Here is a 24,807-nt window from a genome sequence, read left to right as displayed (position 1 = left end):
GGTCTCCACATGTGACTGGCTATGAGCCAATCAGAGAGCTTCTCTGTCCCTCTGCTGACGTCACTGGCCTTGTAGCCAGCGGCGTCTCCAAAATATGAATTACAACTTTCGCAATGGCGACGGCGATGGGTGACGTCATCGGTCGCAGTCGCCGGCTGTATAAGCGCGGCATTATGCAGACGATGACGCACAGAGAAAGGTGAGAAAAAAGCGCTTCCACAAAGAGTGGTCACTAACAATAAAGTGACCTGTATTAAGTGCTCTAATTCAGCGGTGCGCAAACTGGGGAGCGCAAGATTGTTCAGGGGGCGCAGCATGTTGCAGAGGCCCCGGGCTCTTCCCTCAAGGCAATTAAATAGTTGCCAGGGGATCGCGTGAGGCCTCTGCAACTTCACTTACCTTCTCTTCGGTGATGTGTCGTCATGGCAACGCGGCATCAAATGACGCCGCGGGGTCATGTGACATCACGTTGGCATGGCAATGTGATGTCACGTGACCCCGCGTCGTCATTTGATGCCGGAGAGCCAGAGAGGAGGTAAGGGTGGGGAGGGGGGGGAAGGCGAGCAGGGAGGGAAGCAGGAAAGGGCGCACGCTGGAAAGAGTGCGCACCGCTGCTCTATAACAGGGTGGCGCAAACTTTTTTCCCTGCGCCCCCCTACTGGCGGACCCTCCCGCGCCCCCCTAACCCCAACTTACCTGCGCTCCGGCGTCATGACGTCATGTTGCCATAGCAACGTGACGTCACATGACCTCGCGGCATCATTTTGACGCCGCGTTGCCATGGCGACGCAGGAAGGAAGCCACCGGAGCCTAGGTAAGTAAAGGTTTACAGAGGCCCTGCAGCTCCCCCGGCACTTAATTTAAGTGCCTTCGGGAAGTGCGCGGGGCCTCTGTAAACCCCGCGCCCCCCCCGCCGGCAGTCTCGCGCCCCCCCCAGTTTGCGCACCGCTGCTCTAATACACAGTAATAATTTCAAGTGACAGTGCTAAACTTAGCATATAAACATCATTGTGCAAAAAATGGAGCAGTGAAAATACAAATATGGTTGTAACTCCCTGCTCAACCCCTCTGGTGGTTCCTGTCTTCGCTGGTCCCAAAACACTGCATTTCTTCTCACAATCCAGGGGGAGCATAAGGAGAGAATCAACAAAAAAAAGGATCTACGTGCACTGTATGTGAAAGAATTGGAATAAAACGTTGTGACTTGGCTCCTATAGAATGCCTACTCACGATGTATAGGAAGAAAATGTGCAAATCCAAAACAGTGGCAAAATCTGCACTTATGTGGTAACTTCAAGAGAGATGAACCTCAGTAGAAGATAGAAGAGAGACTTCCATAGCACAGATCAATATATCAAAAAAGTTTATATTAAGAAAGAAAAATATCGCACTTACAATAAGTATGATAATAAAAAGCATGTATCACATATATAGATGTTGTGGATCTGAATCGCTCACCGCCTCCGTCTCCGGTGACTGGCAGTTAAGGGAATCCACACCCCGCTGGGGGACTCTGCTTGCATCGATCGCAGACTCCGCTGCGAGACTTCCGGTCAGCAACACGCCACTCACGGTTTTGGTCTGTAGGTTCAGGGATGCGCCTGTGAGTGCTCTCGTCGACAGGGACCTCCCACTCTACGCGTTTCGCCGATGGTGGACTGGCTTCATCAGGAGTGTACCTCCCCCCTCCAATGGTGCACTTTATATAGCGAGCTTAATTGGCAATCCAATAATAATTAAAATAAACACAATATATGCTGTGCTTTGGATACTTACAAAGTCTTGGTTTCAGGAGAAACAAACAAGCACTAAATACTAAATCTAGATGCATGTAATACAATAATTAACACAAGGGAACAACAATATATTGCAACAGAAAAGATCAAATGTCAGAACATTAATCACATGAAATAAACGAGCATCATATCAGCAGCAGGATTCACGGAAACATAATTCATACATAAAACAATGGGCACAATAAGATGTGATCATAAGAATGATTGCAGATCCCAAATCTATAGAGGTACTGAAGGGCTGGTACTATTTATTAAATACCAAATAGTAGGTGAGATGATAGATAAAACACACCATTAGAATTATATGATTTTCAGAGCCGAATATTGAGTATTAATTAGAATTCGTTAAAAGATATGGTAAGGTGAAGCTAACATCCCATAAAGATAATCAGGAGCTAGCAATAATTGCAAAATGCTCAACGTGCATAATGTGTTAAACCCATCTTACAGATATACAGTAATAGCTAAATAGTTACAACATCAATAGTGGAAATATTACTCAAGGGCCTTAATAAATGATGAAAACAACAGCAACGGCAGGGAAAAAAGGAGAGAAAAGGGGGCAAGGATTAGACCTATAATAAATTCATAGCAGAAAGGGACCAATTTCTATCGTTGAGACCTCTTGGAGCCAGGGTTCCCAATTTATGGATCCAGAAAGTCACCCTTCCTATTAACTCCAAATCTCTATCTCCCCCCTCAGGGGGGTCCCTTTCTGCTATGAATTTATTATATGTCTAATCCGTGTCCCCTTTTCTTTCCCTTTCCCCGCCGTCGCTTATGAGGTTACTGAGTATTACGTTATGATTGCTGTTCTCTCTGGCTTCTCTGTACAGGCAGTCCTCGTTTTACAACGAATGGCTTATCCAACGCTATGCAATGCATACCTATGTTCATTTTTACAACGCCAAAACGGCTTATCCAACATATACATATATATGTTATATACAACACACATATATATACACTATATATATACACACACACACATACACATAAACAACATTGCAAAGCGTCGTAAGATCGTATATATAAACAGTGGTCGTCAAATCACCAAAAAATCTACTCGCCGAACAAAAAAATCTACTCGCCACCTAGTACCACACGTGTGCTGCTTGGGAGCTCGCCACGATGTTAAATCCACTCGCCCGGGGCGTGCAAATGTATAGGTTTGTCAAACACTGTATATATATATTGTATTGTATTGTATGTCTTTATTTATATAGCGCCATTAATGTACATAGCGCTTCAAAGTAGTAATACATGTGGTAATCGAATAAATAACAGATAATATAAATAACAGATCATGGGAATAAGTGCTTTAGACAAACATAACATTAAGGAAGAGGAGTCCCTGCCCCGAGGAGCTTACAATCTAATTGGTAGGTAGGGAGAACGTACAGAGACAGGAGGAGGGAGTTCTGGTAAGTGCGTCTGCAGGGGGCCAAGCTTTATGTATCATGTGTTCAGAATGTTCACAGTGCTATTCTTATGCTTCTTTAAGCAAGTGGGTCTTAAGGTGGGTCTTAAAGGTGGATAGAGAGGTGCTAGTCGGGTACTGAGGGGAAGGGCATTCCAGAGGTGTGGGGCAGTCAGTGAAAAAGGTTTAAGGCGGGAGAGGGCTTTAGATAAAAAGGGGGTAGAAAGAAGACATCCTTGAGCAGAACGCAAGAGTCGGGATGGTGCATAGCGAGAAATTAGGGCTGAGATGTAAGGTGGGGCAGAAGAGTGTAAAGCTTTAAAAGTGAGGAGAAGAATGGAGTGTGAGATGCGGGATTTGATTGGAAGCCAGGAGAGGGATTTCAGGAGGGGAGATGCTGAGACAGATCTAAGAAAGAGTAGAGTGATTCTGGCAGCAGCATTTAGGATAGATTGTAGGGGAGACAGGTGAGAGGCAGGAAGGCCGGACAGCAGGAGGTTACAGTAATCAAGACGGGAGAGAATGAGGGCCTGAGTCAGAGTTTTAGCAGTCGAGCATCAGAGGAAAGGGCGTATCTTTGTTAAATTGCGGAGGAAAAAGCGACAAGTTTTAGAAATGTTTTGAATGTGAGGGGCGAATGTGAGAGAGGAGTCGAGTGTGACCCCTAGGCCGCGTGCTTGGGCTACTGGGTGGATGATCGTAGTTCCAACAGTAATGTGGAAGGAGGTAGTAGGGCCAGGTTTGGGAGGAAGTATGAGGAGCTCTGTTTTAGCCATGTTGAGTTTAAGGCGACGGAGGGCCATCCAGGATGATATAGCAGAGAGACATTCAGAAACTTTGGTCTGTATAGCAGGTGTAAGGTCAGGTGTTGAAAAGTATATTTGTGTGTCGTCAGCATAGAGGTGATATTTAAACCCAAAAGATGTTATTAGGTCACCTAGAGAGAGTGTGTACAGAGAAAAGAGAAGAGGTCCCAGGACAGAGCCCTGGGGTACCCCCACAGAGAGATCAATAAAGGAGGAGGAGGTGTTAGCAGAAGAGACACTGAAAGTACGATGGGAGAGGTAGGATGAGATCCAGGATAGAGCTTTGTTCCGAATACCAAGAGTATGGAGAATGTGAAGGAGAAGAGGGTGGTCCACGGTGTCAAATGCTGCAGAGAGGTCGAGTAATATGAGCAGAGTGTAATGATCTTTGGCAGCATGGAGGTCGTCAGTTATTTTAGTGAGGGCTGTTTCCGTGGAGTGAGCAGTGCGGAAGCCAGATTGTAGAGGGTCTAGGAGAGAATAGGTGTTGAGAAAATGGAGCAAGCGAGAGAATACAAGACGTTCAAGAAGTTTAGAGGCAAAAGGCAGGAGGGAGACAGGTCGATAGTTATAATACTATATAATATTATACTATATAATATATTATTTATTATGTTATATTCTATATAATACAGTATATACACTATATAATTTATGTGTGTGCTGCATATCTTATTGCCTGCATAAAATATTTGGTGTATTTTAATGTTAAAAATGCCTTCAGGAACGGAACCTTTCATTTAAACAGTGTTCCTATGGGAAAACGTGTTTCGCTTTACAACGTTTCACTATCCAACGCCATTTTGAGTAACGCATTGTGTCGGATAACCGAGGACTGCCTGTACGTATTTCTATTAGTCCTTCTGGATTTGCCGCAAGCGTTCGCCCAGATTATTATCCACCATTGGATATGAAATAATGTATATGGTTATCTGTATGACTTCATGTACATCTTTTCATATGCCTTGTATGTTCTGTATATTTGTCCCTTATGTATATAGGTACACTTTGCAGGTAAATTTATCGGGCGTTGTTTGAATTAGCTCATGATGTTTTCATCATTTATTAAGGCCTTTGAGTAATATTTCCACTATTGATTTTGTAACTATTTAGCTATTATATCTGTAAGATGGATTTAACACATTATGCACTTTGAGCAGTTTGCAATTATTATCTTTATGGGATGTTAGCTTCACCTTACCATGTTTTAACAAATTCTAATTAATACTGAATATAGCGCTCTGAAAATCATATAATTCCAATGGTGTGTTTTATCTATCATCTCACCTACTATTTGGTATGTAATAAATAGTACCAGCTCTCCAGTACCGCAATAGATTTGGGATCTGCAATCATTCTTATGATCACATCTTATTGTCCCCATTGTTTTATGTATGAATTATGTTTCCGTGAATCCTGTTGCTGGTATGCTGCTCATTTATTGCCCTCTTTCCAGACTTCTGCACTTTCCTTTATTGAAGATTCGGACGCTGAAAAATGGTGAAATCCAGCGCGTGTGCCAGGAATGTTCAATACAGCGGCAGGAAGACAGCGGGAACATTCCACAAGAGCAAATTTCGTGTGACGTATATTGAGTTCGGGCCCTAATGTCAAAGTTACGGTATAGCAACATTCCATATACCGAGTTGCTGTATATCGGGGGATGCCTGTATATACATATGTATACACAGTACATATGTATCTATATATCTATTTATATATATATTATTATTCATTTATAATGCTTCAACATATTCCGTAGCGCAGTACAATAGAGTTGGAAGCCGAAAACAATTAAATATCAAACATTAACATACATTGGTACAGTAGGTAAGGAGGGCTCTGCCTCAAGCAACTTACAATCTACTGTATAAGGGAGGGTAGGTGGAAACATAAGGAACAGGGGGATAAGAAGGATGGTGTGTGTCGGATAGCTGCTTGTTATTTGAAGGAGTTGGCATTGGGGAAGGAGTAAGTGGTGTTGTGCGGAGGTAGAGCTGGGAGAGCAGGGTAATGTGTGACGATAGAAATGCATCATTATACATGTGAAATATTTTCCCCAAGACCAGTAACAGAGCCGCTGTAACATCACCGAATGGCAGCAAAAGGATGACACCCTTTGGCTGCCGCCTTTGCTGCGACTCGGGTGTTGTGCCTAAGAGCATCTGAGATGAAGTGAACCCAGCTGCGTAGCTCTACTGAGTAGTGTGTGTGTGTGTGTGTGTGTGTGTGTGTGTGTGTATATATATATATATATATATATATATATATATATATATATATATATATGCAACAAATGCTTTCCCAACAAGAAAAGCAAAGAATCAGCACTCAAATATAAAGCAAAAACTGTATTAGAAAAAAATGCAGCAGCACATATTCAAACCGACGTTTCGGTCCACAAAGGACCTTCTTCAGGGAAGTACTATATATATATATATATATACACACACACACACACGTTTGTATATAGATATGATATATATGTAAAGTAATTTCTTACCCAGACCCATGGATCAGAGCAAAAAAAATGAAGCGCATCGCAGGTAAGCGGATAAAAATAGTGTATTGTACACAAAAAATTATGTTCCGGTCCTTACAGCAGGACCTTCATCAGGGTTGTGTATGTATATAACTAGGGTTGGTAGATAGATATATGTGTGTGTATCTGGGCCTCCATATGAATCTCAGAAAGGCCAAAGTGATATTCAACAAATGTATCAACACTACATAGAGCAAAAAAATATGGAACAGAACTAGAAGTTGTCATAAATCAAGTCTACCTTGGCCTGCAAATAACAATGGACGGGAACCTTTTCAATGAAATCAACAGGAGAATAAAGATGGGATGTAGCACATTAGGAAGAAAGATAATCTTTCAAGGGAACCTTCCAATGTGCTTCAAGAGTTTTTCACCAGTGTATTCTGCCTGGACCCTAAATCTGTTCACGTATACAGTTTACAACACACAATCATTTTACCATTACAACGCTATATATATATACTATCAAATCGATTTCGCCTTTAAACTCCCGTCAGCGAAGAAATGCGTTGCCAGACCCTCTGGCACTCAAGGGTTTACAAAGTTGAACATCTCCCAAAGGTTCCAAGTATTAACCACTGGTGGCACAAGACAGAGAATGGATCTCTTGTTCCCGAGTCCCACATGGGCAGATACAGCTGGTATTCTATTATGTGCGGGCTCAATAAAACAGGTACAGCACCTGCTGAGTGGGTATGGGTGGAGGGTATGGTGTTTCGTTTTGTAGTCCCGTGTATAAAGGGAAGACTGTTTGAAAATCACCAGACGCCCTCTTAAATAAATATGGGGTATAATAAAGATTAATGTTGTGTATTTCAATGATTGTGTTTATTGTATAGCTGTAACAAAGGTTAAGCCACATAATTTGATCTCTGTGTCACGGTGTCACCCTGCGGTGGGGGGGGACAGACTTGATGGGTCACAGGTTAATTTTGGTTTATGTCACCGAGTCATCCTGAGGTGGTGGGGACAGACTTGATGGCTCACAGGTCACTCCTGTCTGTCACCCTACAGTGTGGGGGGTGAGGTGGATGCGGGACAGACTGAATGGCTAACAAGTTACTCCTGTCTGTGTCACCCTACAGTGGGGAGGGAGGGGGATGTGGGACAGATTGAACGGCTAACAGGTCACTTCTGTCTGTCACGTGTCACCCTACAGTGTGGGTGGTTGGATACAGGGTCAGTCTGGATGGCTCACAGGTCAATTCTGTCTGTCACCCTTCGTGAGATGGAAGTGCAGAGGGAGGCGCGAAAGTGTTTCACTCTCTTCGTTTTGGACATGGACTATTTTGGACCAAGCCCACTGTAGCCTGTGATTAGGTCCATGTAGCATAAACTCATTCCCTTTAAAAGTAAACAAAGTCCTTCTATTTTCTTCAACTTTATTGGGTGGGGTTAACAGAAATATAAAAGCACTTGCATGTAGTTTGTGGTAGGAAGTGGCTCTTGTGAGGGGAAGGTAAAAAGGAATCCCTTTCTAAGGGAGCAGTGGATCTACTCACTGTGACTGCTGATAAGAGAAAGCACACTTTCCTTTCCAGACAGGAACAAGCCAAGGGGGCATACTAGTAAACAGAGAAAGGCAGGGGGAGAGGGCTAAACCAACTCAACATATGAGCAGTGAGAAGTTGCTAAGGCAACTGGTTGGTGGCTTGTAGAAAGGCTATATTGTAGCAACAATGTTGCAACTACACAGCAGCACTGGCTGCTTCAGAGCAGGGAAACATGCGACTTTCACTGGGGAGAGCTAGCAGCCTGAGAGCAGAAAAAATACACCGAAAATATACAATCCTGTTCCAGGACATGGACTTTTGCCAATAAAGTATTTTTTCTAGTTATTTGTGCCCTCCAGCCCTTCATTTTTCAATCGCTGTACACTTCCATCTCCGTTTGCTTTTTTCATATCCAACCCACGCTGCATGAGCCCGCCAACAATACCTTCAGTGACATGGAATCCGTGAGGGCCTATATCCAACGTCAGGGCATTTTGGATTGTTTGTGGACTTTGCTATTGTTATTGGAAGAGCTCTGGGTCTGTACCAGTGGGGTTCGTGCATGCGGCATGATCTCTTGCGCGCGGTTAACCCTTTCGGGGTCCAGCCAAGGCACACATTTAACATATGAGCATATCCCATACAGTACTACCACTTACAGCTCGAACATTATTTTCAATCCTGGCTAAGGAGGACTTCTGTCTTATGTATACGTTATGAACACTGATATCAATATAATTATATATAGCTACTTTAACACTTTAAAGCTGCAGTTCAGGCTCCCGTTTTTTTTTTTTTTTAGATTTTTTTTAACTTCAATAGTTTCATGTGGGCAATCTCTACTTACCTAAAAAACTGCATAGCTGCCGGCCAATTTGTTCTCCGTCTATTGATCGGCAAAGTTTGGCGACATCTTTAAATATGGGGAATGTAAATCGTTGCTATAGGAACAAGCATGCTTGTTTAAATAGAATACAACAAAATTGGTCTTTCAAAGTTGTTGTTTTTTAAACAGAAAATGCTAAAAGTATTTTTTCTTACTACAGAACTGATTTATTAGAAAAAACACATGCAGGATATTGCCTGAACTGCAGCTTGAATTGGATTCATCCCTCCTACCACTCGATGACAATTGCCAGACTGCTGGGAGTACACAGCCACAACACTAATTCTGTATACTCTGTAATATACTCAGCGGTGGCTTACAATAGAGCAGAATTCGGAATCTGTAATACACGTGTCAAGCTCAAAGAAGTGACTCAACCTCTCTAATTAGCCTGGCTCGTTAGTTCTTGTTGATGAATTAGCTTCCTCCTGACAGCTATGTTGAGCTCATGGGATCGCATTGTGAAAGCAATGGTTCATTAAAATGCTGCACTGTGTAATGATGCTGAGTAGCTGTACACACTTCCAGCCCCTGGTAATGAAGACGCTACACTGTCTAATGATGCAAAGTATCTTTCTACAATTTCAGCCCCCGATAATGAACATGATGCACTGTATAATGATGATGAGTATTTCTACATACTACTTCTGCCCCCTGATAATGAACTTGCTGCATTGTATAATAATGGTGAGTATCTCCATACACTTCCACGCCCTGATAATGAACATGATGCACTGTATAACGATGAGTGTCTCTATACATTGCGAAAATGACCATGTAATGATACGGAGTACATCAAATATATTGATACAGTGTACTTCTTTGTTCAGCTATATATATAATATATAGAACATGCCGTTGTGGAGAGCCCTCATTGCATCAATAATAACTGGGATGGGTGCGCATGAAGCTGGCAGTCACCACTTGGTACGGCCTGGAATCAATTGTATCAAAAATCTAAGGCTGTCTGCAGCCCTTCTGCAGTTGCATTACATAAAACTCGTCTTTTATTAGTTATCACACACTAATAAGAACATTTCGGGGGCCATGGCCCCTCCTGGACCTCTGATTGTGGTATTCTGACAGCAGGGGTGCTGTGAACATTCTTTGTTTATGTGCTACAAGACAACATTGTGACATCGAAATAAATGGAATAGAACTAGAGGAAGTTGAAGACTAAGTCTACCTTGGCCGGCAAGTAACAATGGATGGCAACCTTTTGTAATGGGAATTAATAGTTGACTGAAGATGGGATGGTGCGCATTTGGAAGAAACAAGACAATCTTTCAAGGAAACATTCCACGTGCCTCAAGAGGAAAGTGTTTGACCAGTGTATTCTGCCTGCGCTCAAGTATGGGTGTGAAATTGGTCCCTAAATGCAAAAGCAATTCAGAAGCTTCAGAAAACTCAAAGAAGTATGGAGAGATGCATGCTGGGTATTACCCAAAGACATTTATTATATATTACCCAAAGAGATAGGAAAAAGAATGAATGGCTTGAAAACCAAAAATCTGTGACATCATCTTAAGGGTGAAGAAATGAAAATGGCTGTGGGGCGGACATATCACACACAGAATGACCATCGTTGGAGAAAGATGGTACTTGACTGGAGCAAAAGTAACGTGGGAGGATGAAATAAATAAAAAAATGTATTGGAGCAACGTGGAGAAGAGAGGCTGCAGTACATGCAGGGTCATTGGGGAGGCTTCGTCCAGCAGTGGAACGATAAGGGATAAAGATTATAGATGTATATGTATATTTTTATATATATATATATATATATATATATATATATATATATATATATATATATATATATATATATATATATATATATATATATATATATATTGCTTGACCTGAAGAAGAGAGGATAACTCTCGAAAGCTTGTCCTATGACATAAATTGTTAGTCCAATAAAAAAGGTATCACCTAATACTGAAGAACTCATTTATTCTGCACTATCGCAACTGGACCAACACGGCTATTTTCTGCTTATATATATATACACACATACATACGCAGTAGAACAGAGCAGTGGTAGCCTACATACTAATATTCCATGTATATACTGTATATTACGTAGCAGTGCCAGCCTCCTCATACACACTCCAATTCCATGTGTATACACTGTTCAGAAAAAACGGGACCCCTTTTATTCATCATATTTTACAGAAAAATCACAACATTTTCATTATAATGTGAGCAATTTTAGGTCTGTCCCAGTAGATTATTACAGTTAAGAATTATTTGATGATCAAATAAATATCCTTTGGAGTTGGTGGCGGCGTGGTGACATCATCAAGTGCATCGTTACAAGCGAAGAAGATAAGTACGTTCTAAAGTGCTTGAGACAGAGCAAGAATTATGGTCCAAAACGCTATGTATAAAACATTTCCTGATAAAGGATAATCTTTAGAAGGACGGAACAAAACAAATGATTAAAACAGCGTATCGTTCAGGAGAGGGAGGAGCTGGGACACCGAGTGATCGATGATGCAATCAGACAGCGACGTTCTCGTCTTCGGGTGTTTCAGCAGAAGGACATTTTGAACCACACTTTGAACCACACTTTGAACCCAAACTATATAATAATCTTAGTGTTTCAGATTAGATTACAACAATTTAACACATTTTACGAGCTACGAAGGAAAAACTCCTATTTCTTGTTTAATGAACATGAACCTCCCGCAGTGTATCTGCTACTTGTTGACATAATATAGTGAAATCAATTTAGTTATCATCAGTTCATTGTCCACATTGTGCTTCTTATATAGTGTTAATTTACATAACAGACCTACAACTGTGCCAAAGTTCATGGGCATTCAGCGAGAAATATAGAAGATATGATGGAAAACTAAAGGGGTTCCTTTGTCCTGAACACGGTGTCCTCATATACACTACTATTCCATCTATATACACACACATATATAACGAACAGAGTAGTACCAGCATACACAGCACTGTTCCATGTATAGACAGCAAGGCCCAGCTTCTCGGCAATCCGCCGATACCGAGAAGGGGGCTGCCATGTCTGCGCATGAGCAGAACGGGCCGGTCCGGGGTCGCGCATGCGCAGAATGGGTCGGTCAGAGGTCGCGCATGCGCAGAATGGAGGGTTTTGCCGATGTTGCGCAAGTGTAGAACGGCGCATTGTCGTCTGCGCATGCACACATAACAAAAATCGCCGGTTCCGCTTTCCGGCGATTTTCGCATTGCGGCGGGTCCTTAGAACGGAACCCGCCCCATGAATGGGGCCCTGCTGTATACACAGCAAAGCAGTGCCAGCCCCCTCATACATACTGCTATTCCACTGTTCAGAAAATATGGGACCCCTTTTATTTTTCATCATATCTTACAGAAAAATCACTACATTTTATGACTATTTGAACAATTATAGGTCTGTCACAGCAGACTATTACATTTAAGAATTATATATATATATATATATATATATATATATATATATATATATATATATATATATATATATAAAATTAATGTAACGGAACAAAGCAGTGCCAGTTTCCTCAAAAAAAATAATATATATATATATATGCAGCAGTGCTTGCTACATACACACACTGCTACACTATATGTACTGTATACACTGCACAGGTACCACGCAGGCAGCGGCAGTGCCAACATCCCTCTCATGTCCAGTGCTACAACAAACATGACATGTATACACAGCACAGGCAGCGGCAGTGCCAGCCTCCCTCTCTCACACACTGTTACACCATGTCATGTATACACAGCACAGGTACAGCGCTGGTAGCGGCAGTGCCAGCCTCCCTCTCACACACTGTTACACCATGTCATGTATACACAGCACAGGTACAGCGCTGGCAGCGGCAGTGCCAGCCTCCCTCTCACACACTGTTACACCATGTCATGTATACACAGCACAGGTACAGCGCTGGTAGCGGCAGTGCCAGCCTCCCTCTCACACACTGTTACACCATGTCATGTATACACAGCACAGGTACAGCGCTGGCAGCGGCAGTGCCAGCCTCCCTCTCACACACACCGTTACACCATGTCATGTATACACAGCACAGGTTCAGCGCAGGTAGTGGCAGTGCCAGCCTCCCTCTCACACACACCGTTACACCATGTCATGTATACGCAGCACAGGTACAGCGCAGGCAGCGGCAGTGCCAGCCTCCCTCTCACACACCGTGACACCATGTCATGTATACACAGCACAGGTTCAGTGCAGGCAGCGGCAGTGCCAATCTCCCTCTCTCACACACTGTTACACCATGTCATGTATACACAGCACAGGTACAGCGCAGGCAGCGGCAGTGCCAGCCTCCCTCTCACACACTGTTACACGATGTCATGTATACACAGCACAGGTTCAGCGCAGGCAGCGGCAGTGCCAATCTCCCTCTCTCACACACTGTACACCATGTCATGTATACACAGCACAGGTACAGCGCAGGCAGCGGCAGTGCCAATCTCCCTCTCTCACACACTGTTACACCATGTCATGTATACACAGCACAGGTACAGCGCAGGCAGCGGCAGTGCCAGCCTCCCTCTCACACACAGCGTTACACCATGACATATATACACAGCACAGGTACAGCGCAGGCAGCGGCAGTGCCAGCCTCCCTCTCACACACACCGTTACACCATGTCATGTATACACAGCACAGGTACAGTGCAGGCAGCGGCAGTGCCAGCCTCCCTCTCACACACACAGTTACACCATGACATATATACACAGCACAGGTACAGTGCACACAGCGGCAGTGCCAGCCTCCCTCTCACACACACTATTACACCATGTCATGTATACGCAGCACAGGTACAGTGCAGGCAGCGGCAGTGCCAGCCTCCCTCTCACACACTGTTACACCATGTCATCTATACACAGCACAGGTACAGCGCAGGCAGCGGCAGTGCCAGCCTCCCTCTCACACACACTGTAACACCATGTCATGTATACACAGCACAGGTACAGCGCAGGCAGCGGCAATGCCAGCCTCCCTCTCACACACACCGTTACACCATGTCATGTATACACAGCACAGGTACAGTGCAGGCAGCGGCAGTGCCAGCCTCCCTCTCACACACCGTTACACCATGTCATGTATACACGGCACAGGTACAGTGCAGGCAGCGGCAGTGTCAGCCTCCCTCTCACACACACCGTTACACCATGACATGTATACACAGCACAGGTATAGCGCAGGCAGCGGCAGTGCCAGCCTCCCTCTCACACACACCGTGACACCATGTCATGTATGCACAGCACAGGTACAGCGCAGGCAGCGGCAGTGCCAGCCTCCCTCTCACACACCGTTACACCATGTCATGTATACACAGCACAGTAACAGCGCAGGCAGCGGCAGTGCCAGCCTCCCTCTCACACACACCGTTACACCATGTCATGTATACACAGCACAGGTACAGCGCAGGCAGCGGCAGTGCCAGCCTCCCTCTCACACACACCGTTACACCATGACATATATACACAGCACAGGTACAGCGCAGGCAGCGGCAGTGCCAGCCTCCCTCTCACATACACCGTTACACCATGACATGTATACACAGCACAGGTACAGCGCAGGCAGCGGCAGTGCCAGCCTCCCTCTCACACACCGTTACACCATGTCATATATACTCAGCACAGGTACAGCGCAGGCAGCGGCAGTGCCAGCCTCCCTCTCACACACCGTTACACCATGTCATATATACTCAGCACAGGTACAGCGCAGGCAGCGGCAGTGCCAGCCTCCCTCTCACACACACTGTAACACCATGTCATATATACACAGCACAGGCAGCGGCAGTGCCAGCCTCCCTCTCACACACCGTTACACCATGTCATGTATACACAGCACAGGTACAGCGCAGGCAGCGGCAGTGCCAGCCTCCCCCTCACACACACCGTTACACCATGTCATGTATACACAGCACAGGTACAGCGCAGGCAGCGGCAGTGCCAGCCTCCCCCTCACACACACCGTTACACCATGTCATGTATACACAGCACAGGTACAGCGCAGGCAGCGGCAGTGCCAGCCTCCCTCACACACACACCGTTACACCATGTCATATATACACAGCACAGGTACAGCGCACACAGCGGCAGTGCCAGCCTCCCTCTCACACACTGTTACACCATGACATATATACACAGCACAGGTACAGCGCAGGCAGCGGCAGTGCCAGCCTCCCTCTCACACACACCGTTACACCATGTCATGTATACACAGCACAGGAACAGCGCAGGCAGTTGCAGTGCCAGCCTCCCTCTCACACACACCGTTACACCATGTCATATATACACAGCACAGGTACAGCGCAGGCAGCGGCAGTGCCAGCCTCCCTCTCACACACACCGTTACACCATGTCATATATACACAGCACAGGTACAGCGCAGGCAGCGGCAGTGCCAATCTCCCTCTCACACACACTGTTACACCATGACATGTATACACAGCACAGGTACAGCGCAGGCAGCGGCAGTGCCAGCCTCCCTCTCACACACACCGTTACACCATGTCATATATACACAGCACAGGTACAGCGCAGGCAGCGACAGTGCCAGCCTCCCTCTCACACACTTTTACACCATGTCATATATACACAGCACAGGTACAGCGCAGGCAGCGGCAGTGCCAGCCTCCCTCTCACACACAGTTACACCATGTCATGTATACACAGCACAGGTACAGTGCAGGCAGCGGCAGTGCCAGCCTCCCTCTCACACACAGTTACACCATGTCATGTATACACAGCACAGGTACAGTGCAGGCAGCGGCAGTGCCAGCCTCCCTCTCACACACACTGTTACACCATGTCATGTATACACGGCACAGGTACAGCGCAGGCAGCGGCAGTGCCAGCCTCCCTCTCACACACACCGTGACACCATGTCATGTATACACAGCACAGTAACAGCGCAGGCAGCGGCAGTGCCAGCCTCCCTCTCACACACACTGTAACACCATGTCATATATACACAGCACAGGTACAGCGCAGGCAGCGGCAGTGCCAGCCTCCCTCTCACACACACCGTTACACCATGACATATATACCCAGCACAGGTACAGTGCAGGCAGCGGCAGTGCCAATCTCCCTCTCTCACACACTGTTACACCATGTCATGTATACACAGCACAGGTACAGCGCAGGCAGCGGCAGTGCCAGCCTCCCTCTCACACACACACCGTTACACCATGTCATATATACACAGCACAGGTACAGCGCAGGCAGCGGCAGTGCCAGCCTCCCTCTCACACACACTGTAACACCATGTCATGTATACACAGCACAGGTACAGCGCAGGCAGCGGCAGTGCCAGCCTCCCTCTCACACACACCGTTACACCATGTCATGTATACACAGCACAGGTACAGCGCAGGCAGCGGCAATGCCAGCCTCCCTCTCACACACACCGTGACACCATGTCATATATACACAGCACAGATACAGTGCAGGCAGCGGCAGTGCCAGCCTCCCTCTCACACACAGTTACACCATGTCATGTATACACAGCACAGGTACAGCGCAGGCAGCGGCAGTGCCAGCCTCCCTCTCACACACAGTTACACCATGTCATGTATACACAGCACAGGTACAGTGCAGGCAGCGGCAGTGCCAGCCTCCCTCTCACACACAGTTACACCATGTCATGTATACACAGCACAGGTACAGTGCAGGCAGCGGCAGTGCCAGCCTCCCTCTCACACACACTGTTACACCATGTCATGTATGCACAGCACAGGTACAGCGCAGGCAGCGGCAGTGCCAGCCTCCCTCACACACACCGTTACACCATGTCATGTATACACAGCACAGGTACAGCGCAGGCAGCGGCAGTGCCAGCCTCCCTCTCACACACACTGTTACACCATGTCATGTATACACAGCACAGGTACAGCGCAGGCAGCGGCAGTGCCAGCCTCCCTCTCACACACTGTTACACCATGACATGTATACACAGCACAGGTACAGCGCAGGCAGCGGCAGTGCCAGCCTCCCTCTCACACACACCGTTACACCATGACATATATACCCAGCACAGGTACAGCGCAGGCAGCGGCAGTGCCAGCCTCCCTCTCACACACACCGTGACACCATGACATATATACCCAGCACAGGTACAGCGCAGGCAGCGGCACTGCCAGCCTCCCTCTCACACACACTGTTACACCATGACATGTATACACAGCACAGGTACAGCGCAGGCAGCGGCAGTGCCAGCCTCCCTCTCACACACACCGTTACACCATGTCATGTATACACAGCACAGGTACAGCGCAGGCAGCGGCAGTGCCAGCCTCCCTCTCACACACAGCGTTACACCATGTCATGTATACACGGCACAGGTACAGCGCAGGCAGCGGCAGTGCCAGCCTCCCTCTCACACACACCGTTACACCATGTCATGTATACACAGCAGAGGTACAGCGCAGGCAACGGCAGTGCCAGCCTCCCTCTCACACACACCGTTACACCATGTCATGTATACTCAGCACAGGTACAGCGCAGGCAGCGGTGGTGCCAGCCTCCCTCTCACACACACCGTTACACCATGTCATGTATACTCAGCACAGGTACAGCGCAGGCAGCGGCAGTGCCAGCCTCCCTCTCTCACACACTGTTACACCATGTCATGTATACACAGCACAGGTACAGCGCAGGCAGCGGCAGTGCCAGCCTCCCTCTCACACACACCGTTACACCATGTCATGTATACACAGCACAGGTACAGCGCAGGCAGCGGCAGTGCCAGCCTCCCTCTCTCACACACTGTTACACCATGTCATGTATACACAGCACAGGTACAGCGCAGGCAGCGGCAGTGCCAGCCTCCCTCTCACACACACCGTTACACCATGTCATGTATACACAGCACAGGTACAGCGCAGGCAGCGGCAGTGCCAGCCTCCCTCTCACACACACCGTTACACCATGTCATGTATACACAGCACAGGTACAGCGCAGGCAGCGGCAGTGCCAGCCTCCCTCTCACACACACCGTTACACCATGACATATATACACAGCACAGGTACAGCGCAGGCAGCGGCAGTGCCAGCCTCCCTCTCACACAATTACACCATGTCATGTATACACAGCACAGGTACAGCGCAGGCAGTGCCAGCCTCCCTCTCACACACACTGTTACACCATGACATATATACACAGCACAGGTACAGCGCAGGCAGCGGCAGTGCCAGCCTCCCTCTCACACACACCGTTACACCATGACATATATACACAGCACAGGTACAGCGCAGGCAGTGCCAGCCTCCCTCTCAGACACACCGTTACACCATGACATATATACTCAGCACAGGTACAGCGCAGGCAGCGGCAGTGCCAGCCTCCCTCTCACACACACCGTTACACCATGTCATGTATACTCAGCACAGGTACAGTGCAGGCAGCGGCAGTGCCAGCCTCCCTCTCACACACACCGTTACACCATGTCATGTATACACAGCACAGGTACAGCGCAGGCAGCGGCAGTGCCAGCCTCCCTCTCACACACACCGTTACACCATGTCATATATACACAGCACAGGTACAGCGCAGGCAGCGGCAGTGCCAGCCTCCCTCTCACACACACTGTTACACCATGTCATATATACACAGCGCAGGTACAGCGCAGGCAGCGGCAGTGCCAGCCTCCCTCTCACACACACTGTTACACCATGTCATATATACACAGCGCAGGTACAGCGCAGGCAGCGGCAGTGCCAGCCTCCCTCTCACACACACTGTTACACCATGTCATATATACACAGCGCAGGTACAGCGCAGGCAGCGGCAGTGCCAGCCTCCCTCTCACACACACCGTTACACCATGACATATATACACAGCACAGGTACAGCGCAGGCAGCGGCAGTGCCAGCCTCCCTCTCACACACACTGTTACACCATGACATGTATACACAGCACAGGTACAGCGCAGGCAGCGGCAGTGCCAGCCTCCCTCTCACACACACCGTTACACCATGTCATGTATACACAGCACAGGTACAGCGCAGGCAGTGGCAGTGCCAGCCTCCCTCTCACACACACTGTAACACCATGTCATATATACACAGCACAGGTACAGCGCAGGCAGCGGCAGTGCCAGCCTCCCTCTCACACACACCGTTACACCATGACATATATACACAGCACAGGTACAGCGCAGGCAGCGGCAGTGCCAGCCTCCCTCTCACACACACCGTTACACCATGTCATGTATACACAGCACAGGTACAGCGCAGGCAGCGGCAGTGCCAGCCTCCCTCTCACACACACCGTTACACCATGTCATGTATACACAGCACAGGTACAGCGCAGGCAGCGGCAGTGCCAGCCTCCCTCTCACACACACCGTTACACCATGTCATGTATACACAGCACAGGTACAGCGCAGACAGCGGCAGTGCCAGCCTCCCCCTCACACACACCGTTACACCATGTCATGTATACACAGCACAGGTACAGCGCAGGCAGCGGCAGTGCCAGCCTCCCTCTCACACACACCGTTACACCATGTCATGTATACACAGCACAGGTACAGCGCAGGCAGCGGCAGTGCCAGCCTCCCTCTCACACACACCGTGACACCATGTCATGTATACACAGCACAGGTACAGCGCAGGCAGCGGCAGTGCCAGCCTCCCTCTCACACACACCGTTACACCATGTCATGTATACACAGCACAGGTACAGCGCAGGCAGCGGCAGCGGCAGTGCCAGCCTCCCTCCCTCTCACACACACTGTTACACCATGTCATATATACACAGCGCAGGTACAGCGCAGGCAGCGGCAGTGCCAGCCTCCCCCTCACACACACCGTTACACCATGTCATGTATACACAGCACAGGTACAGCGCAGGCAGCGGCAGTGCCAGCCTCCCTCTCACACACACCGTGACACCATGTCATGTATACACAGCACAGGTACAGCGCAGGCAGCGGCAGTGCCAGCCTCCCTCTCACACACACTGTTACACCATGACATATATACACAGCACAGGTACAGCGCAGGCAGCGGCAGTGCCAGCCTCCCTCTCACACACACCGTTACACCATGTCATGTATACACAGCACAGGTACAGCGCAGGCAGCGGCAGTGCCAGCCTCCCTCTCACACACACCGTTACACCATGTCATGTATACACAGCACAGGTACAGCGCAGGCAGCGGCAGTGCCAGCCTCCCTCTCACACACACCGTTACACCATGTCATGTATACACAGCACAGGTACAGCGCAGGCAGCGGCAGTGCCAGCCTCCCTCTCACACACACCGTTACACCATGTCATGTATACACAGCACAGGTACAGCGCAGGCAGCGGCAGTGCCAGCCTCCCTCTCACACACACCGTTACACCATGTCATATATACACAGCACAGGTACAGCGCAGGCAGCGGCAGTGCCAGCCTCCCTCTCACACACACTGTTACACCATGTCATATATACACAGCACAGGTACAGCGCAGGCAGCGGCAGTGCCAGCCTCCCTCTCACACACACCGTTACACCATGTCATGTATACACAGCACAGGTACAGCGCAGGCAGCGGCAGTGCCAGCCTCCCTCTCACACACACCGTTACACCATGTCATGTATACACAGCACAGGTACAGCGCAGGCAGCGGCAGTGCCAGCCTCCCTCTCACACACACCGTTACACCATGTCATGTATACACAGCACAGGTACAGCGCAGGCAGCGGCACTGCCAGCCTCCCTCTCACACACACCGTTACACCATGACATATATACACAGCACAGGTACAGCGAGGGCAGCGGCAGTGCCAGCCTCCCTCTCACACACATTATTACACCATGTCATGTATACACAGCACAGGTACAGCGCAGGCAGCGGCACTGCCAGCCTCCCTCTCACACACACCGTTACACCATGACATATATACACAGCACAGGTACAGCGAGGGCAGCGGCAGTGCCAGCCTCCCTCTCACACACACTGTTACACCATGACATGTATACACAGCACAGGTACAGCGCAGGCAGCGGCAGTGCCAGCCTCCCTCTCACACACACCGTTACACCATGTCATGTATACACGGCACAGGTACAGCGCAGGCAGCGGCAGTGCCAGCCTCCCTCACACACTGTTACACCATGTCATGTATACACAGCACAGGTACAGCGCAGGCAGCGGCAGTGCCAGCCTCCCTCTCACACACACCCGTTACACCATGTCATGTATACACAGCACAGGTACAGCGCAGACAGCGGCAGTGCCAGCCTCCCTCTCACACACCGTTACACCATGTCATGTATACACAGCACAGGTACAGCGCAGGCAGCAGCAGTGCCAGCCTCCCTCTCACACACACCGTTACACCATGTCATGTATACACAGCACAGTAACAGCGCAGGCAGCGGCAGTGCCAGCCTCCCTCTCACACACTGTTACACCATGTCATGTATACACAGCACAGGTACAGCGCAGGCAGCGGCAGTGCCAGCCTCCCTCTCACACACACCGTTACACCATGTCATGTATACACAGCACAGGTACAGCGCAGGCAGCAGCAGTGCCAGCCTCCCTCTCACACACCGTTACACCATGTCATGTATACACAGCACAGGTACAGCGCAGGCAGCGGCAGTGCCAGCCTCCCTCTCACACACCGTTACACCATGTCATGTATACACAGCACAGGTACAGTGCAGGCAGCGGCAGTGCCAGCCTCCCTCTCACACACACCGTTACACCATGTCATGTATACACAGCACAGGTACAGTGCAGGTAGCGGCAGTGCCAGCCTCCCTCTCACACACACTGTTACACCATGTCATATATACACAGCACAGGTACAGCGCAGGCAGCGGCAGTGCCAGCCTCCCTCTCACACACACCGTTACACCATGTCATGTATACACAGCACAGTAACAGCGCAGGCAGCGGCAGTGCCAGCCTCCCTCTCACACACACCGTTACACCATGTCATGTATACACAGCACAGGTACAGCGCAGGCAGCGGCAGTGCCAGCCTCCCTCTCACACACAGCGTTACACCATGTCATGTATACACAGCACAGGTACAGTGCAGGCAGCGGCAGTGCCAGCCTCCCTCTCACACACACCGTTACACCATGTCATGTATACACAGCACAGGTACAGCGCAGGCAGCGGCAGTGCCAGCCTCCCTCTCACACACACCGTTACACCATGTCATGTATACACAGCACAGGTACAGTGCAGGCAGCGGCAGTGCCAGCCTCCCTCTCACACACACAGTTACACCATGTCATGTATACACAGCACAGGTACAGCGCAGGCAGCGGCAGTGCCAGCCTCCCTCTCACACACACCGTTACACCATGTCATGTATACACAGCACAGGTACAGCGCAGGCAGCGGCAGTGCCAGCCTCTCCTCACCATAACACATGGAGCACAGAGCATTACAGTGGCTGTGAGAGTCTGAACTCACTAATCTGCCAGCAAAGCAGCAATGTGTAAAATCCGACCTGTGGGGGAGAACCTTTGACCCGTGCGCTGGCATTAGACACTAAACCCGGCATGGCCATGTGTCACTAACCCGTTCACTGCTGGAGCAGCCTTCAGAGCTTTGGGGTTAAATAATTATCCAAAATGTTACATACTGAGTTGGGAAGAATTATAAGGTGTGAATAACACATGAAAGTCTCTCTCATCTTTTGCCTTCTCTTTCTTTCCTCCCTTTTATGTATGGTAATGCCTCCATGCTTCTATCTCATTCTAATACCATCACCTTCTCCTTTTTTCTCACCCCCTCTCACCTCCCTCTCAACTTTTCTTCTCTCCTTCTATCATGCTCCCTCCTTCATAAATTTTTCTCATTCTCCCACTTGTCTCTATCTCCTTCTTTCTCTCTCTCTCTCTGACACACTCTCTCTCTCTCTCATATTTCTCTCTCTCTCACTCCCTCACTCCCCTCTCTTTCTTACTCACTACTCTCTCATTGCCCTCGTTTCTCTCTCTCTCCCCCCTCTCTCACTCCCCTCTTCTCTCTCTCTCCCCCTTTTCTCTCTCACTACTCTCTCATTGCCCTCCTTTCTCTCTCTCTCTCCCCCCTCTCTGTCTCACTCACCCCTCTCTCACTCCCCTCTTCTCTCTCTCTCACTCCTCTCTCATTGCCCTCTTCTCTCACTCTCTCGTTCCCCTCGTCTCCTGTCCTTTATTCCTCTACTTCAGCATTTCACACAGAACAATAACAGTCAATAAATCGCTTTGTATAACAATCTCTCACTCATATGAAATATATCAACCCCATTCCAGAGCCCTTCCCTGTTTCACTGTCCCTTCCCTCTGTCACTGCCCATCTGTCCCTACCCTCTGTAACTGTGCCTCTGTCCCTACCCCCCGTCACTGTCCCTCTGTGTATAGTATCTGTCACTGTCCCTCTGTGTATAGTATCTGTCACTGTCCCTTCTCTCTGTCCCTCTATTCCAGGTCTCCTGTAGTGTCATTTCTCTCTAGAGGACGAATAAAAGCAGAACTGTTACTCACCCCCCAAACTTGCTCCTAGTCTCGCTCGCTGAGCCTTTAATACGCCCCCCCCCCCCTGTAATTCCAGGTCCTGAGCTTGGCGTCACCCCAGAAAAAAAGATGTCATCCGCTGTGCAGGGGCTCCCCGTGACTGTCACCGTGTCTGGATGTCACCAGGCTGCTGCTGCTGCTGATCTGTGGTCTGATTCCAGGTAAATGTTTTACTGCTGTACAGAGAGAGAAGAGGAGGAGTCAAACCAGAAGGACAGGTCTAATGACAGGGAGGGGACACCTGTGTGTCAATCCAGCCTGTAGGTGTGAGTGTGTGTGTGTATGGGTGTGCGCGCAACTGTGTTTGTGTGTCAATCCAGCCTGTTTGTAGGTGTGTATGTGAGTGCAAACACATGTCGGTGTGCGCAACTGTGAGTGTGAGTGTGTGTGTGCGCAGGTGTGAGTGTGCGTCAATCCAGCCTGTATTTGTAGGTGTGTAGGCAAGTGTGTGTCAATCCAGCCTGTGTAGATGTGTGTGTATGGGTGTGCATACGCGTGTGTATAAGTCTGTGTATAAGCATGATTGGATGTGCACACGCGTGTGTGTGTGCAAGTGTGTTTGTGTGTCAATCCAGCCTGTATTTGTAGGTGTGTGCAAGCGTGAGTGTGTGCGCAAGTGTGTTTGTGTGTCAATCCAGCCTGTATTTGTAGGTGTGTGTGCGTGTTAGTGTGTATGGGTGTGGCAACGCATGTGTGTGAGTGTGCGCACAGCTGTGTTTGTGTGTCAATCCAGCCTGTTTGTAGGTGTGTGAGTGTGCATGCATGTCGGTGTGCGCAAGTTTGAGTGTGTGCGCAAGTGTTTGTGTGTCAATCCAGCCTGTGTTTGTATGTGTGTATGTGAGTGCAAACGCATGTCGGTGTGCGCAAGTGTGAGTGTGTGTGCAAGTGTGAGTGTGCATCAATCCAGCCTATATTTGTAGGTGTGGACGCAAGTGTGTGTCAATACAGCCTGTGTAGATGTATGTGTATGGGTGTGCATACACGTGTTTGTGTGCGTGCAAGAGTGTGTGTCAATCCAGCCTGTGTTTGTACGTGTGTGTGTGTACACAAGTGTGTGTCAATCCAGCCTGTGTAGATGTGAGTGTGTGGGTGTGCATACACGTGTTTGTGTGTGTCAATCCAGCCTGTGTATGTAGGTCTATGTATGAGCATGATTGGATGTGCACACGCATGTGTGTGTGTGCAAGTGTGTTTGTGTGTCAATCCAGTCTGTATTTGTGTGTGTGCGCAAGTGTGTTTGTGTGTCAATCCAGCCTGTGTTTGTAGGTGTGTGCTAGTGTGTATGGGTGTGCACACGCATGTGTGTATGTGCGCAAGTGTGTTTGTGTGTCAATCCAG

General features: G+C 48.4%; 1 protein-coding gene across 1 annotated transcript in view; it reads right to left on the bottom strand.

Moving 5' to 3' along the window:
* Positions 1-23,652, bottom strand: part of EPS8L2 (EPS8 signaling adaptor L2) — a 148,468-nt gene extending 124,816 nt beyond the window's left edge. The window contains exon 1 of the mRNA XM_075566817.1: positions 23,440-23,652. The gene's annotated coding sequence lies outside the window, so the exon portion shown is untranslated. The remainder of the gene's footprint in view (positions 1-23,439) is intronic.
* Positions 23,653-24,807: the final 1,155 nt, after the last annotated feature.

This window comes from Ascaphus truei, chromosome 12 (genome assembly GCF_040206685.1).
Source record: "Ascaphus truei isolate aAscTru1 chromosome 12, aAscTru1.hap1, whole genome shotgun sequence".
Classification (NCBI taxonomy): Eukaryota; Metazoa; Chordata; class Amphibia; order Anura; family Ascaphidae; genus Ascaphus; species Ascaphus truei.
The sequence above is the reverse complement of the archived record's forward strand: the minus strand, read 5'-3'. Positions and strand labels throughout refer to the sequence as shown.